The 11,341-nt window shown below is 39.7% G+C and overlaps 1 non-coding gene across 1 annotated transcript; it reads right to left on the minus strand.

Moving 5' to 3' along the window:
• Positions 1–10,419: 10,419 nt before the first annotated feature.
• On the minus strand, positions 10,420–10,523 carry LOC112713866 (small nucleolar RNA R71). The gene has a single exon (XR_003158831.1). It is a non-coding gene; the product is annotated as a small nucleolar RNA R71 (small nucleolar RNA).
• Between the last annotated feature and the right edge of the window lie 818 nt (positions 10,524–11,341).

An 11,341-nucleotide genomic window follows, 5' to 3' on the forward strand; every position in this document is an offset into this window, starting at 1 on the left:
CAAAGAAGTATATCATGTCGAGGGAAAGGAAGAAGCACTCAACATCCCGACAATAACATTTACTAAAGAGGACGCCTCCGGCATCATCCCAGGACACGACGATCCCATGGTCATCACCATCATATTGGCAAACGCCAATCTGCACCGCACCTTAATAGACCAAGGGAGTTCCGCCGACATCTTATTCAAAACAGCCTTCGATAAACTTGGCCTAGAAGAAAAAGAACTTAAAGCATATCCAAATAGTTTGTTTGGACTAGGAGATACCCCGGTTCAACCACTGGGATACATACCACTACATACAACCTTCGGAAAAGGAAACCAATCTAGAACCCTCAAAATAGACTACATCGTGGTCGATGTAAATTCAGCTTACAATGCTCTCATAGGTCGGACAACACTCAACCAACTTGGCGCAATAGTCTCGACCCCACATCTATGTATGAAATCCCGCACTACGAAGGAATAGCTACAATAAAAGCAGATCAAAGGATGGCACGTCGCTGTTATAACGAAAGCCTAAACCTCAGAGGCAGAGGAGAAGAGTTCCACACAATCGAGCTGGGCGGAGTCCAACGACGAGAAGAGCTTCGCCCACAGCCAGAAGGTGAGATAGAGAATATTCAAATCGGGGATACTGCAAAAAAACAACTAATATCAGCACAATCCTAAAAAAAAAATTCAAAAGAACTACTAATACAATTCTTACGAGATAATGTTGATCTCTTCGCGTGGAAAGCCGCATACATGCCAGGAATAGACCCTAAGCTAATGAGTCATAAGTTGGCGGTCTACCCAGGATTTTGGCCAGTACAGCAGAGACGAAAAAAACTTGGGCCAGAGCAATCCCAGGCTGTGGAAGAACAAGTACAAGCACTACTGGAAGCAGGATTCATAAGAGAGGTTAATACCCACTATGGCTAGCCAACGTCGTCTTGGTGAAAAAATCAAATGGGAAGTGGCGAATGTGCACCGATTACGCCGATCTCAACAAAGCTTGTCCAAAAGATCCATACCCACTCCCAAGTATTGACGCTCTGGTAGATGCTTCCTTCGGGTTTAGATATCTCTCGTTTATGGACGCATACTCGGGGTACAACCAAATCCCCATGTATCCACCAGATCAAGAAAAAACCTCGTTCTTAACACCGAAAGCAAACTACTGCTACATTGTGATGCCTTTCGGTCTCAAGAACGTAGAAGCTACTTATCAAAGGCTAATGAATAAAGTCTTCTCGGATCACATTGGAAAGATCATGGAAGTCTACGTGGATGACATGCTAATTAAAACACAAAGCGAAGAGACATTGTTGTCCGACATGGCCCAAGTGTTCGACACCATAAGAAAGCATGACATGCGACTCAATCCCACGAAATGCACCTTCGCAGTAGAAGCGGGCAAATTCTTAGGTTTCATGCTCACACAAAGAGGAATTGAAGCAAATCCAAACAAATGTCAGGCCATACTCAACATGAAGAGCCCAACCCGTGTCAAAGAAGTACAACAACTCAACGGGAGATTGGCCGCCCTATCCCCATTCTTAGCAGGAGCCGCGATAAAATCTCTTCCCTTCTATGCTACTTTAAGAAAGGGAAAACAGTTTGAGTGGACACCAGAATGCGAGCAAGCCTTCCAAGACTTTAAGAAATTCTTAGGATGGCCACCTATCCTATCTCAAGCACGAGAAGGAGAACCACTCATATTACATCTCGCAGTAGGAAGCCGGGCAATAGCCTCAGCACTGGTCAGAGAAGATGAGAATGGACAATAACCCGTCTACTTCATTAGCAAAGCACTACAGGGATCCGAGCTGAACTACCAGAAAATAGAAAAATTCGCCTATACTCTCAACTTAACATCCCGACGACTCCGCCCTTACTTCCAAGCTCACACCATTAAAGTTCGAACTAACCAGCCCTTAAAAGGAATATTGCAGAAAACAGATTTAGTTGGCAGAATTCTACAATGGGCAGTCGAGTTGTCAGAATTCGACCTCCAATATGAAGCTCGGACGGCCATCAAATCACAGTATCTGGACGACTTTATAGCAAAATTCACAGATGCCTTGGAAACCCTCACAGAATGGAATCTCTATGTAGACGGCTCTTCAAATAAAACTGGAAGTGGCGCAGGTGTAATAATAGAAAGCAACCAAGGAACCCAAATTGAGCTCTCCCTCAAGTTTGGGTTTCCGGCCTCAAATAACCAAGCGGAATATGAAGCATTGTTAGCTGGTTTAAGCTGGCTGAAGAGGTGGGAGCTCAAAAACTCAACATTTACCACGATTCACAAGTGGTCACATCACAAATAACAGGGAGCTACCAAGCCAAAGATCCCACCATGAAAAGGTATTTAGATAAGACCACGGAACAGCTCAGACAAATCGGGGAATATAAGATCTGCCACATACCCCGTCAACAAAATGCCCGAGCTGACGCACTCTCGAAACTAGCCAGCACCAAATCAGGGGGCAACAATAGAAGCCTCATCCAGGAAATGTTACAGAACCCGTGAATTTCGGAAGAAGAAAAAGTCCTAGCCATAGTAAACCAGGACGAAGGATGGATGACCCCTATAATCAACTACCTCAAGACAGGAACATTCCCGACAGAAGAAAAGGAGGTGAAAAGGCTAAAAAGGGAGGCACAATACTACACCATCATAAACAACATACTGTTCAAAAGAGGGATCTCAGTACCATTATTAAAATGCCTTCCGACCTCCCACATAAGGGAAGTGTTAGAAGAAGTACATGGTGGCATTTGTGGCAATCATCTTGGAGCACGTGCTCTTGTCAAAAAAGTACTCCGGGCAGGGTTCTATTGGCCAACATTACAGAAAGGAGCCACAGAATTTGTAAAGACATGTCCACCATGTCAGAAACTTGCCAACTTTCACATCGCCCCGCCAGAAGAGCTCATCAGCGTGACTTCTCCTTGGTCGTTTGCAAAATGGGGACTTGATCTTCTCGGCCCCTTTCCCCAGGGATCAGAACAAGTTAAATTTCTCATAGTAGTGGTAGACTACTTTACAAACTGGATCGAGGCAGAACCCCTAGCTAATGCCATCGCCCAAAGAAGCCGGAAAATTCCTATATAGAAACATTGTTACAAGGTTCGGAGTTCCATATTCAATAACCACAGACAATGGCACTCAATTTACAGATGCAGGCTTCAGAAAACTAGTAGCCAACTTGAACATAAGGCACCAGTACACCTCCGTCAAACATCCACAGGCCAATGGGCAGGCCAAAGCCACCAACAAAGTCATATTGGCCGGGTTAAAACGGAGATTACAAGATGCAAAGGGAACCTGGGCAGAAGAGCTTCCACAGGTCCTATGGGCATATCGAACAACGCCACATTCCACCACAAAAGAATCCCCCTTCCGGTTAGCATATGGAATAGAAGCAATGACTCTAGTAGAGATTGAGGAAAGATCGCCTAGAGCAATTCATTACAATGAGGAAGCAAACTCACAACTTCAAAGGGAAGAGCTCCACCTACTACCCGAAATCCAAGAAAGAGCTCGAATCAGGGAGGAAGCTCTAAAACGCTAAATGGCTTCCAGATATAATCAAAGGGTAGTACCGAGAAGTTTTGCAGAGAATGATCTTATCCTAATCCGAAATGATATTGGAACAACTCGACCAGGAGAAGGAAAGCTGGCAGCAAACTGGAAAGGACCCTACCGAGTTATAGAAGTACTTGGGAAGGGCTACTACAGACTGTCTGAACTCAACGGACGAGAGCTCCCCAGATCATGGCACGCCTGCAACCTAAGAAGGTACTGCAGTTAGAAAAGGTAAAGGATCTCATTATTGGATGCACTCTTTTTCCTGAAAAGGTTTTTTAATGAGGCACCAGGTTGAGACCTAGACACTATCTGACTTAAAGGGATGAAAAAATTCCCACATATATATATTCGCACGTTTCTTTGAAATAAAATTTATTTAGATATTCCACAAGATTTCAAGACGCATTAATCTGAAGTATTCATCGTCCGATTATAAAGCAACAGATTGGCAGAAAGTGAAAAACAATTTCACTGCACGATCACGTTAAAGATAACCGTCCAATAAAGGTGAAAACGCGATTCACCCAAAAGACGATCTAAAGATGCCAACCACTTTCTACAAATCGGCAAAGATGAACACAGAATAATGTAAGAAGTTATCGAAAGCAATCCAAAAAAGAACCTGACGAGGTCTTACGGATAGCTAAAATAATAACTTAAAGACTGGCCGACGTTCAGAAGTCGGACCAAGTCAACCCAAGTTATAAGTAAACCCTGGAAAGAGGTTTGGCCAACCCTATTAAAGAGGATTACTTTAACTTAGAAAGAGATCGACCTAACGAAGTCGGTTTCCTACAAAACGAAGTTATAAAAGTAATCCCTGAAAGAGACCTGACAAAGGTCCAAGAAAGAGGATTACAAAAATAACTTAGAAAGAAATCGACCTAACGAAGTCGGTTTCCTACAAAACGAAGTTATAAAAGTAATCCCTGAAAGAGACCTGACAAAGGTCCAAGAAAGAGGATTACAAAAATAACTTAGAAAGAGATTGACCTAATGAAGTCGGTTTCCTACAAAACGAAGTTATAAAAGTAATCCCTGAAAGAGACCTGACAAAGGTCCAAGAAAGAGGATTACAAAAATAACTTAGAAAGAGATCGACCTAACGAAATCTGTTTCCTACAAAACGAAGTTATAAAAGTAATCCCTGTAAGAGACCTGACAAAGGTCCAAAAAAGAGGATTACAAAAAATAACTTAGAAAGAGATCGACCTAACGAAGTCAATCTCCTACAAGTTATAAAAGTAATCCCCAAAGGAAACCTAATAAAGTTCCTAGAAAAGGGATTACAGAAATAACTTAGAGGGGGACCAACGCAAAAGAATCGGTTATGGAGCGCCAAAAATACGTACGAAAGCGAGAAAACCGAGAAACAAGTCGGACCCACATAGACACAAACTCAAAGGATCCAAGCCATAAACAAAACGCACAAAGCAATCCCAAGAAGTCGAGCTGCAAAGGTTCCAGCATTCTCAGAAAGCAGAAGGGAAAATAAGTCAAAAACCTTGATATAATCTACAAAGTTATAAAAGCCTCGGCGGCCATCAACACCTACCAAAGATAGCGAGCTACTCTTTGTTTTTCAAAATAAAAGTTGCTAAAATAAGCAACTAGAAACCGTCAGCAAAATAAACAAAGTTTTAAAGAGCCCACAAGCCGGGCCAACTACATAAATATCTGGAAAGAGATCAGCAAGCATCAAGAGCCTTCTTGGCAGCATCGGGACAAGGAGAAGGAGGGCGAGTCGAATAGGCACAACATCTATAGTTCCATCCTCCCAGTTCAGAACCTGACAATCCGAATCAGGTGCAACCGGAGGAGCAGAAGAGGTAGACACTTTGGCAGAGGACACAGGGGGAGGATCAACATCATCATCACTCTCGTCATCAGGGACAATCTTGCCATCCCTGACAACGTTGTCCAGGCTGAAAAGGGCGAGATCGGCCTCGGGAGCAATGACCCGAACTTGCTCCTTCAAGTTCTCGTAAGCAATAGTCACGCTGCCAACAAGATGACCTTGGAGCTCAGAATAATCTTCCCGGGTATTGTCCAACTCCCCCCTCAGACACATCACCTCTCGATAAGTCGTAACGTAACTCTCCTTATGCATCAGGGCTGTGTCCTCGGCCAACCTCAAAGAAGCTGCCAGTGAAAGGGAACTCGCCTTCTCATTCTCTAGATCCTTCTCTAAGTTAGTCACCTTCAATTCAAGTTTCTCCTTCAGCCCCTTCATCCGGTCAAACTCCTGCTTTGCCTCTTCCATAAATGCTTTGGTAGCATGGAGAGGAAGATTCTGAGCAGTCCGGTATATAGCAGCCGCCATATACGCCATCTGTACGGGATTTCGGGCCACAAATTCCAAATGATGGAGGATGGACACATCGTCCATTGAGAGGGTACCATAGGGACTGATTTGCTGATCCACAAATTCAATGGCATTAAAATCGGGAGCATTGAAGTCGAAAGGCTCAGCTATTTTTTGTTTTTTATTGGGAGGAGCAACAGAAGGAGCAGTAGAAGTAGGGTGAGGATCCACCAGACGAACTCGGGGAGTAGGTATCACCTTCTTCACCCCAGGGGAAATCAGCACAGACGGCTTCATGTGCACTTGGGAGGATCCTTCTCCAGCCGCCTTGGCCGAGATGTTTTTGGCAGCAGTCGCCCTCTGCGCTCTTTTAAAAGCTTTCATGGATTCATTATTCTTCATCGCCTCTGCAAATAAAACAGAAATTAATCTACAAGTCGGAAAAGACAGTTATGAGTAATATAAAATAGATGAAAAAGGAAACACAAAATACCCAGTGATGAGCGGATAATTTATACGCTTTTTGGCATTGTTTTTAGGTAGTTTTTAGTATGATCTAGTTACTTTTAGGGATGTTTTCATTAGTTTTTATGCTAAATTTACAATTTTGAACTTTACTATGAGTTTGTGTGCTTTTCTATGATTTCAGGTAATTTCTGACTGAAATTGAGGCACCTGAGCAAAGCTCTGATAAGGAGGCTGATAAAGGACTGCTGATGCTATTGGAATCTGACCTCCCTGCACTCGAAATAGATTTTCTGGAGCTACAGAACTCCATATGACGCGCTCTCAACATCGTTGGAAAGTAGACATCCAGAGCTTTCTAGCAATATATAATAGTCCATACTTTATTCGTGATTAGACGACGTAAACTGGCGCTCAACACCAGTTCCATGCTGCATTCTGGAGTCAAACGCCAGAAACATGTCACGAATCAGAGTTGAACGCCCAAAACACATTACAACTTGGCGTTCAACTCCAAGAGAAGCCTCAGCTCGTGGATAGATCAAGCTCAGCCCAAGCACACACCAAGTGGGCCCCGGAAGTGGATTTATGCATCAATTACTTACTTCTGTAAACCCTAGTAGCTAGTTTAGTATAAATAGAACTTTTTACTAGTGTATTATTCATCTCTGGATGCGTAGTCCTTAGACTTTCATGGGGGCTGGCCATTCGGCCATTCCTGGACCTTTCACTTATGTATTTTCAATGGTGGAGTTTCTACACACCATAGATTAAGGGTGTGGAGCTCTGCTGTACCTCAAGTTTCAATGCAATTACTACTATTTCCTATTAAATTTCATTTATTCTTGTTCTAAGATATTCGTTGCACTTCAACTTGATGAATGTGATGATCAGTGACACTCATCATCATTCTCACCTATGAACGCGTGTGATTGACAACCACTTCCGTTCTACCTTAGGCCGGGCGCATATCTCTTGGATTCCTTAAGCAGAATCTTCGTGGTATAAGCTAGAATTGATGGCGGCATTCATGGGAATCCGGAAAGTCTAACCTTGTCTGTGGTATTCCGAGTAGGATTCCGGGATTGAATGACTGTGACGAGCTTCAAACTCCTGAAGGCTGGGCGTTAGTGACAGACGCAAAAGAATCAAGGGATTCTACTCCAACCTGATTGAGAATCGACAGATGATTAGTCGTGCTGTGACAGAGCATTTGGACCTTTTTCATTGAGAGGATGGGATGTAGCCATTGACAACGGTGATGCCCTACATACAGCTTGCTATGGAAAGGAGTAAGAAGGATTGAATGGATGTAGTAGAAAAGCAAAGATTCAGAAGGAACACAGCATCTCCATACACCTATCTGAAATTTCCACCATTGAATTAGATGAGTAAGTTTATCTTTTCTTTCTATTTATTTATTATTATTATTCGAAAATCCATAATCAATTATAATCCGCCTGACTGAGATTTACAAGATGACCATAGCTTACTTCATACCAACAATCTCTGTGGGATCGACCCTTACTCACGTAAGGTTTATTACTTGGACGACCCAGTACACTTGCTGGTTAGTTGTGCGAAGTTGTGAATTAAATTTTAGACACCATGATATTGAGCACCAAGTTTTTGGAGCCATTATCAGGGAATTAATTCCATACAACAATAAAGAGTACGAATCACAATTTCGTCCACCAAGTTTTTGGCGCCGTTGCCAGGGATTGTTCAAGTATGGACAACTGACGGTTCATCTTGTTGCTCAGATTAGGTAATTTTTTTTTCAAAAAGTTTTCAAAAATTTTTCAAAATGTTTCTTTATTTTCGTTTTCCCAAAAATTATTTTGGAAAAAAAAATTTAATATTTTGAAAATAAATCATTCTATGGCTTCAAAATTTTTAAGAATGAATTCTAGAGTTTCATGGTAACATATTGAAGTCTGACTGGCTGTAAAGCCATATTCAAATCCTTTTGGATTGAGGCTTCCTCTTCACATGCTTGAACTATGTATTCTAAAGTTGGTTGGCTATTAAGCCATGCCCAACCCTTGGATTGGAGCTTTAGACAAATATTGAAAGATTACTGGAATTCTTATTAAAAATTTGAAATTTCTTATTTTCTTTTTTCCTAAATGTTTTTCGAAAAAAAATCAAAAGAAAATACAAAAAAAATCATAAAATCATAAAAACCAAAAATATTTTGTGTTTCTTATTTGAGTCTTGAGTCAATTTTTAAGTTTGGTGTCAATTGCATGTTTTTAAAATTTATGCATTATTTTTTCAAAAATTTCATGCATTCATAGTGTTCTTCATGATCTTCAAGTTGTTCTTGGTAAGTCTTCTTGTTTGATCTTGATGTTCTTGTTTTGTGTCTTTTATTGTTTTTCATGTGCATTTTTGCATTCATATTGTCTAAGCATTAAAGATTTCTAAGTTTGGTGTCTTGCATGCTTTCTTTACATAAAAAATTTTTCAAAAATATGTTCTTGATGTTCATCATGATCTTCAAAGTGTTCTTGGTGTTCATCTTGACATTCATAGTGTTCTTGCATGCATCATGTGTTTTGATCCAAAATTTTCATGTTTTGGGTCATTTTTATATTTTTCTCTCTCATCATTAAAAATTCAAAAATAAAAAAATATCTTTTCCTTATTTCTCTCCAAATTTTCGAAAATTTGAGTTGAATTAGTCAAGTCAAATTTTCAATTTTAAAAATCCTATCTTTTCAAAACTTTTTCAAAAATCAAATCTTTTTCATTTTTATCTTATGATTTTCGAAAATTTAAAAATATTTTTCAAAAATATTTTTCTTAATTTTATTTCAAATTTTCGAAAATTATGCTAACAATTAATATGATTGATTCAAAAATTTGAAGTTTGTTACTTTCTTGTTAAGAAAGGTTCAATCTTTAAATTCTAGAATCTTATCTTTTAGTTTCTTGTTAGTTAAGTACTTAATTTTAATTTTAAAAGTTAAATCTTTTTCAATCCTATCTTTTTAACATATCTTCTTATCTTATCTTTTTATCATATCTTTTTTTAAAATTATATCTTTTTCAAAAATTTGATTTTAAAATATCTTTTTTAACTTCTTATCTTCTTATCTTCTTATCTTTTCAAATTTGATTTTAATATCTTTTTCAACTAACTATTTGACTTTTTGTTTGTTTCTTATCTTTTTCAAAATCACCTAACTAATTTTCCCTCTTTAATTTTCGAAAATATCTCATCCCTTTTTCAAAAATTCTTTTTAATTAACTAATTGTTTTAAATTTAATTCTATCTTATCTTTAATTTTTGAAAATCATCAACTACTTCAAAATTATTTTCGAATTCTCCCTCTCTTCTCTTCTTCTATTTATTTACTTATTTACTAACACTTCTCTTCACCTCTCTTCTTCTCCAATCACTGCCTCTATCCTCACCCTTGTGATTGGATTCTCCACTTTTATTCATTTCTTCTTCTACTAATAATAAGGATCCTTTTGTCCAGATATAGAGGATTCTTCTTCCTTTTCATTTTCTCTTCTCTTTCATATGAGCAGGAACAAGAAAAAAGACACTCTTGTTGAAGCTGATCCTGAACCTGAAAGGACTCTGAAGAGAAAACTAAGAGAAGCTAAATTACAATAATCCAGAGACAACCCTTCTGAAATTTTTGAACAAGAGAAGGAGATGGCAGCCGAACCCAACAACAATAATGCAAGGAAGATGCTTGGTGATTTCGCTAAACCAACATCCAAGTTTGATGGAAGAAGCATCTCAATTCCTACCATTGGAGCAAACAATTTTGAGCTGAAACCTCAATTAGTTGCTCTAATGCAACAAAACTGCAAGTTTCATGGACTTCCATCTGAAGATCCTTACTAGTTTTTAACTGAGTTCTTGCAGATTTGTGAGACTGTTAAGAAGAATGGAGTAGATCCTGAAGTCTACAGGCTCATGCTTTTCCCTTTTTCTGTAAGAGACAGAGCTAGAATATGGTTAGACTCACAACCTAAAGATAGCCTGGACTCCTGGGATAAGCTGGTCACGGCCTTCTTGGATAAATTCTTTCCTCCTCAAAAGTTGAGCAAGCTTAGAGTGGATGTTCAGACCTTCAAGCAAAAAGATGGTGAATCCCTCTATGAAGCTTGGGAAAGATACAAGCAGATGACCAAAAAGTGTCCTTCTGACATGTTTTCAGAATGGACCATATTAGATATATTCTATTATGGTCTATCTGAGTTTTCCATAATGTCATTGGACTATTCTGCAGGTGGATCCATTCACCTAAAGAAAATGCCTGCAGAAGCTCAAGATCTTATTGACATGGTTGCAAATAACCAATTCATGTACACTTCTGAGAGGAATTCCATGAAAAGTGGGACGCCTCAGAGGAAGGGAGTTGTTGAAATTGATGCTCTGAATGCCATATTGGCTCAAAACAAAGTGTTGACTCAGCAAGTCAACATGATCTTTCAAAGTCTGAATGGATGGCAAAATGCATCCAACAGTACTAAAGAGGCGGCTTCTGAAGAAGCTTATGATCCTGAAAACCTTGCAATGGCAGAGGAAAATTATATGGGTGAACCTTATGGAAACACCTATAATTCATCATGGAGAAATCATCCAAATTTCTCATGGAAGGATCAACAAAAGCCCCAACAAGGCTTTAATAATGGTGGAAGAAACAGGTTTAGCAATAGCAAGCCTTTTCCATCATTTTCTCAGCAACAGACAGAGAATTCTGAACAGAGTCCCTCTAACTTATCAAACATAGTCTCTGATCTGTCTAAGGCCACTTTAAGTTTCATGAGTGAAACAAGATCCTCCATCAAAAATTTGGAGGCACAAGTAGGCCAGCTGAGCGAGAAGGTCAATGAAACTCCTCCCAGTACTCTCCCAAGCAATACTGAAGAGAATCCTAAGAGAGAGTGCAAGGCCATTGACATAGTCAATATGGCCGAATACAAAGAGGAGGAGAAGGACAAAAATCCTAGTGAGGAAGACCTCC

This window comes from Arachis hypogaea, chromosome 1 (assembly GCF_003086295.3).
Source record: "Arachis hypogaea cultivar Tifrunner chromosome 1, arahy.Tifrunner.gnm2.J5K5, whole genome shotgun sequence".
NCBI classification, from domain to species: domain Eukaryota; kingdom Viridiplantae; phylum Streptophyta; class Magnoliopsida; order Fabales; family Fabaceae; genus Arachis; species Arachis hypogaea.